Source organism: Lactuca serriola, chromosome 4, assembly GCF_051521515.1.
Source record: "Lactuca serriola cultivar US96UC23 chromosome 4, Lser_US96UC23_V15, whole genome shotgun sequence".
NCBI lineage: Eukaryota > Viridiplantae > Streptophyta > Magnoliopsida > Asterales > Asteraceae > Lactuca > Lactuca serriola.
This window is the reverse complement of record NC_136411.1, coordinates 336803665-336810483: the sequence shown is the minus strand read 5'-3', so window position 1 is coordinate 336810483 and position 6819 is coordinate 336803665. Positions and strand designations below refer to the sequence as shown.

Genomic DNA, 6819 nt, shown 5'->3' with positions numbered 1-6819 from the left:
GCATTTAAGAAATTGATAGTTGCATGGGATGTCATTCTTAGACTTAGATGATGATGTGATTTAATTTCATTTTGGAAAGTTGAATCGGAGCAATGTACATTCTTTTTTTATAGCATACTACAACACTTGATATCTTTTCTTATTAACACATTGTCCTGTGAAAATTCTATCCAATTATTGGATTGTATTTTTAAAATTTTCTAATTCTAACATTTAGTCATTTATTAATCGCAAATCCCCTACAATGGCAACGTACTTTATTGTGGCTAACAACTTAGGCAGTGTACTTTACTTTGACACAAAAGCAACACTTTCCGTCCCCACAAATAGAGGAAAGCCTACTTATTTATCTAATAAAAAGTTTATAGGTTTGATTTGTTAAATGAAGTCATAACCTGCACAAAATGAAAACAAAATCAGAAATATGGCCATCAAATCTGATACCATAACAACACATATATGACCTTCAACCCAAAATGTTTAAATGTAAGAGATTTGTACATTGCCCAAATTTTACAAATCATAACCTACATGATTTTGAAAATTCTCAAATTTTATTCGGCCAAACTGCACCCGTCATATGACCCGCAAACCCATTTATTTATACGGGTTCACAGGTTGGCGGGTTCATGGGTCAGATTTGGGTTCGTGGGTCCAAATTTTAGACATTTAAGTCTTAAACATCCAAATGAAAATTAAAAACATTTATAGAAACATGTTACAAACTTAGCCTTAGAGGTTACGACTTACGACCTTAGACCATCCACCACGAGTCAAAATGTCAAAATAGTCAAATGGTCTATGAATCAATGATATATATTATATAATACTTATTAAATATTAATATTTGATATATAAATACATTTAAAAATAAAATAATTTTTTTTATTGAGTATATAAACAGGTTGGCGGGTCAACCCGTTTATTTTTTGAAAAACCCATATATGACCCATTTAATAAAAGGGTTGGCGGGTTGAAAAACTCAACCCAAACCCATTTATTTCATGTCGTGTCGCGGGTCGTGTCGAGAATTGTCAGTCCTATTTTTTAGGGCTAGTAGGATGCCACTTCTTTGGCTCAAAATGTCTGCACCAAAATTAACATTCAAACACTATAAAAATTAAAACCACATGGAAAATAACAGCAACATGCTTTAATTAATTTGTAAAGCATGTTTCTATTTCTTGGATTTAACCCAAAAAAAATCCCAAATTTGAACATCTACACATTTACAACCATGTTTGTAATTTTCATTGTTATATTCAAGTGGACTTTTCCAAAATATAATGGCTTAATAAGAAAAAAAACAAAAGTAGAGGGTTAGTGTTCATAAATTATCAAAGATTTATTTTAGAACCATAAGTCAGTTGTTATTTCATATTAAATGCCTTAATAAAAATGATGTCAATGCTTTAATATAAAGAAGAGAAACATGGAACAAATAAAATTCAGAGCTTTTAACCATGCTACTTTCTGCTTCTATATCTATTTACAAACCTGGAACAAAATCCAAAATATCCTTATTAAACAAACATCAAACTGGTTCAAAATCATTATATGGTGAGAAAAAAAAAAGGTATAGCTTTCTATTTAACTGGAGACCTCCAAACCTATTGCAATTAAATATGGTATAAGATTTTAAAAAAAAAAAAAAAAAAAAAAAAAAAAAAAAAAAAAAAAAAACAATGTTGTGAGTTAATCTTAGATAACAAAAAGACCAAATCTGTTTTGAGAATATATGAAATAACAAAGAACCAAACTTTGTTATCTCAAAATAAGTAAGCTATTTCCCATGTATCAAAATAAGTTTCTTTTCTTTCCTCTATCTGCGATTCTACACAAATGAAAAAGAATTTTTTTTAATTATTATTTTTTAATCTTTTTTCTTGTTCAGAGTTGTGGATTAAGGAAGCTTGAAATGTGAACCTGTTCGATTTGAATGTTAGAAATTACAATCCCCTGTTCGATTTCAATCCCAGAAACGTCAAAATCCCCTGCAGAAACACGAAATACATTCAATTGACATGAACCAAATAAGAAAAACGTAAAAACCCTAAACTAGGTTTGACTTCATTAAGGAAGAAAAACAAAAAAATGGATATATAACTTACTTGTAGATCGACAGGGGAAGATATTTAATCATGAGATGATGTATTCTACAGCAATGGCGATGGAATTTGTGTCTTTCCCAGGTATCTTTCCCGTTTCTACAGTAGAGAAAGAGAGCATCAAATAAATGGTGTGTGGTTGATAAGTTACATATATATTGAAGAAGAAATAGAGGGAGGCATAGTGGAAGCGAAAAAGGCGACATCGATGGATGGTGGTGGCAGTTGAAGGCGGTGGTCATATGGAAGTGGAGAAGGCGACACCGGTGGAGCATGTGGTGAGTGATGAAGTGGTTGTATTTGATGGAGAAGGCGGCGATACATGGTGGGGGAGAGGAAATATATGATCGAATATCGATGGTTGTTTCTTAGGGAGAGAGTGTGAGATTTTGAAAAAGTTAAGATTAGGAATTAAGGGGGAGTTTGGTTTCAAATAAAAAAAAATAAAAATAAAAAAAAAATAAAAAATAAAAAAAAAAAAAAACATGGTTGACAAACTAATTTTAGAAGCTATTTTTAAGTTTTTACATAAGGAAAATGAATTTTTTGGAAAAGTCAGGAAATCCTGACTTTTTATAACTTTTCCAAAAAGAACTTTTGGGGTTTGAAAAGCTAAGCCAAACACCCTCTAAGATTCAAAATTTGAATCCATTGTCGGAAGAGTTTTGGTAAGTGTATCTTTTCATCGAAGACTATGTGTGCTTTGGGCACATGGATTGCCAACATGGACATCAATGTGGACTCTTTCTTGCCAAATAGTGTTAGATTGCATTTATTACGGCATACACAAGCTACACGTACGATGAATGCCCCATGTGGTGGAACTAATTACCAGCCAATAGTATGGGTTTCATATGATGTTGTATTAATATATTAGATTTAGAGTATGGGTATTGTAATAAGATAATGTAGTATGGGGTGAGTATTAGTTAATGGTGTATTAGCCTATTAGGTATTATATATACGTGTTGCATTATGGTAATCAAACATCCAATTTACTTCAATCCAAGTTAATAAGTTTGAAAAGATGTAGTTGCAGCAAGTTCCGCCTGATGCTGTTAATTAGTCTTGGTTTTGATTTTATATTTCTGATCATCTGAGACTTCATCTCCTCTTAATGAGGATTCAACTTTCTTCCTGGATTCAACTTTTAAGATTTGGGATTTGAGTTTTTTTTATTATTTAATTTCTACTTTTGAGATTTTTTTTATTATTAACTATTTATATAATATGGCAATTGTTACTATATTTGTTGTTTGTTAAGATTATATAACACCCCACATATTATTAACTAAGTAATTGTTTTTACTTTATTGTATTTTTATTGTATTGTAGGACGATGATGTCTTTGTTGATAACACCCCACATATTATTGATGATGATGATGTTGATACTGACAAAGGAGACATAAATATTGAAGATAACACCGCATTGCCAAAGAAAGAAAATAAAAGAAAACGGGCACCACAAAAAAAAGGTCAAAATGTTGGGATTCAATGGAAGTGGTTATGGACGAAGATGGAAAGAAAACCAATAAATCTAAGTGTAAACATTGCTTTAAAGTCTTTAATTCCGATGTAAACACAAATGGAACTTCTAGCTTACTTAGACATGCAAGAAAATGCAAACAAAATCCGGATAATATTAAAGGGCAAAATACTTTACAATTTAAAAAACAACCTTTTGGGGATGGTAGTACTGTCACCGTATGGAAACACGATGAAGACAGGATTAAAAAAGCTATGCTAAACCTATTTGTTGTAGGTGAACTCCCGTTTAAATTTGTGGAAAATGAAGCTTTTATAGAGTACACAAATGCTCTAAACGGGAAAGTCAAAATACCATCTAGGCATAAAATTAGCCGTGATGTTGCCAAGTTTTATGTTGAAGAAAGGAAGAAGTTGTTAACTTTCTTTGCCAATCCACACAACATGATACACTTAACAACCGATAGTTGGACTTCATCGTGTCAAAAAACGAATTACATGGTTGTTACGGGGCACTTCATAGATGACGATTGGGTCATGCATAAAAGGATTTGAAGTTTTAGACCAATAGATACTCATGTGGGAGAAGACGTGGGACGTTTATTACTTGAATGCATACATGAGTGGGGGATAAAAAATGTGATGACTATAAGTGTGGACAATGCCACTACAAATGACAAAGCATTGGAATTCTTGACCAAAAAACTTCCCAACTTGTATGAAGGTGGAAAACATTTTCACGTTAGATGTGTGGCTCATATTTTGAACTTAATTGTGAAAGATGGGTTAAAATATCACAATACTCACGTGTCATGTGTTCAAAGAGCGGTGAAATACATTAGACATTCAACCGCTAGAATTAGGAAGTTTAAAAAATGTATGAAGGATTCCGACTTAGAAGGGATAAGTTTTTATGTGGAGAGTGTCCAACGAGGTGGAATTCAACATTTGAGTTGTTGAAGAGCGCTTTGAACTTAAAAGATGTTTTTTTTGAATATGAAGTTAAAGGTAAAAATGTTTTTTTTTGTTGTTATTTTTTACAAATAAAAGCTCTTAGAGTGCAATTTTTTTTATTAAAATTGCTATTTTTTTGTTGTATTTTTTTGTAGACACCTCATTTGCACGTGATCTAAATAGAGTCCCGCAGCGTACCGATTTCGAAGTGATAGAAGAGGTTATAATGTTTCTTGAAAAGTTCAAAACAAAAACGGAGATGTTGTCGGCTTCATCAAAACCGTTGGTACAAGCTGTTTTACGGGAAATTATAGATGTTGACCAACATCTAGAAACGTGTTCAACAAAAGTGCATCTTTGCCATATGATCCCCGACATGCGTACCAAATACAACAAGTATTGGGGTTCAATAGAAAATTTGAATGATTTCACGTGTTTTGCCGTATTATTGGACCCCCAAATGAAGTCCATCTTTTTGTCAGCTATCATCAAGAAGATGATCGAAAACACGAGAACGGAAGAAAACATATTGTTGGAAAGCACCATAAAATTGAATACAATGTCTACGGTGCGGGAAATTGAAAAAAGAATGGAAAATTTATTTAAAACCTATGAAGAAAAATATGCAAATGTAGGTTCGTCTCAGAAAGTAAAAGAAGTTGTAAGTTGTGATGTGGGTAACGATTTTTTGGACGCTTTCTTGATGGGACAAGGAGACACGTCGGCGACAGTTGAAAACGAATTGAGAAGATATTTAAATGAACCTAGAGTGACTTTTGATAAAAATTTTGACATCCTAGATTGGTGGAAAAAAAATGCATTGCGTTTTCCGATAGTCGCTCGTATGGCAAAAGGTAATTCTATTATTTATCTTTGTTTTTTTTAGTTAAGTTATAAATTATTATATTTATAATTTTATGATTGCTTGTTGTTAGATATTTTGTCCATACAAGTGACGACCGTGGCGTCGGAATCCGCTTTTAGTACTTGCGGTCGAATTCTAGATGAGTATAGAACACGTTTGAATACGCCGATTGTTGAAGCTTTAGTATGTACCCAAGATTGGGTAAGAAAATCACGCAAACCCATTATAGATGATGATGAAGACATATTGAAGGATGATGGCATAGCGTTGGGTAGTAAATTTAAATCATATTTTATTTATTTGTTGTTTGTTAAAAAATTTAGATGCTCACTATGCTTTGGTGTTAATTATATAGAGATTGAAGCGGCGATGGAGGAAAAAGAAGACAAAGGGAATGGAAAGAAGCCGATTGAAGTTTAATTGTTTTTTTCATAAATTGTTTGTTTTCGTATAATGGTAATTTGGTTTAGTACATGATTATTATTAGTTTGGTTATTATTATTTTGGTACAATAATATTTTGGTAATTTTGGTTTGCTACTTATTACATTTACATTCATCTTCAATTATGTATTTTTTTTCCAATTGTGCAAACAACAAAAATACGAATGATGGATATTACGTAGTAAGATTATAACTTGAAATAGTATGATAGAGACTAGAGAGTAATATTACAAATAAACCCGAAACCATAAACAACAAAGATACAAACAAAACTCGAAACCGTAAACAAAACTGCAAAAGTATAATTCGGTCCAAAACCCGAAACCCGGTTTAATATCGTGAACCGGACCGGACCGAACCCGGACCCGGTACACGCAAAAACGGTCCGGTTTTCGGGCAAGGTAATTCATGATTTTCGGTCTTCGGGTTTTCGGTCTTCGGGCCGGTCCGGTCCGGGTTTGGCCCGTTGCTCATCCCTATGATCGATGGTTGTTTCTTAGGGAGAGAGTGTGAGATTTTGAAAAAGTTAAGATTAGGAATTAAGGGGGAGTTTGGTTTCAAATAAAAAAAAAAAAAAAAAGATGTTTGACAAACTAATTTTAGAAGCTATTTTTAAGTTTTTACATAAGGAAAATGAATTTTTTGGAAAAGTCAGGAAATCCTGACTTTTTATAACTTTTCCAAAAAGAACTTTTGGGGTTTGAAAAGCTAAGCCAAACACCCTCTAAGATTCAAAATTTGAATCCATTGTCGGAAGAGTTTTGGTAAGTGTATCTTTTCATCGAAGACTATGTGTGCTTTGGGCACATGGATTGCCAACATGGACATCATCTATACCATCCATCTAATAATTAATGTTCACGATTTTATCCCCTTGTTTTTTAAGATATTGATCTTAAATTTGAATAGTCCAACCATTATATATGGTTTATATAATGGTATATATATATATATATATATAT

General features: G+C 32.4%; 1 long non-coding RNA gene across 3 annotated transcripts; it reads right to left on the bottom strand.

Moving 5' to 3' along the window:
- Positions 1–204: 204 nt before the first annotated feature.
- LOC145097478 (uncharacterized) lies at positions 205–2562 on the bottom strand. 3 transcript variants are annotated; one of them, XR_013704385.1, is made up of 3 exons: positions 2112–2561; positions 1927–1994; positions 205–395 (listed from the first exon to the last, which is right to left on the bottom strand). It is a non-coding gene; the product is annotated as an uncharacterized LOC145097478 (long non-coding RNA). The 3 variants fall into 3 exon arrangements; XR_013704387.1 differs by lacking the exon at positions 205–395 and adding an exon at positions 402–1497 and having other exon boundaries at positions 2112–2562; XR_013704386.1 differs by lacking the exon at positions 205–395 and adding an exon at positions 1674–1834 and having other exon boundaries at positions 2112–2562.
- Between the last annotated feature and the right edge of the window lie 4257 nt (positions 2563–6819).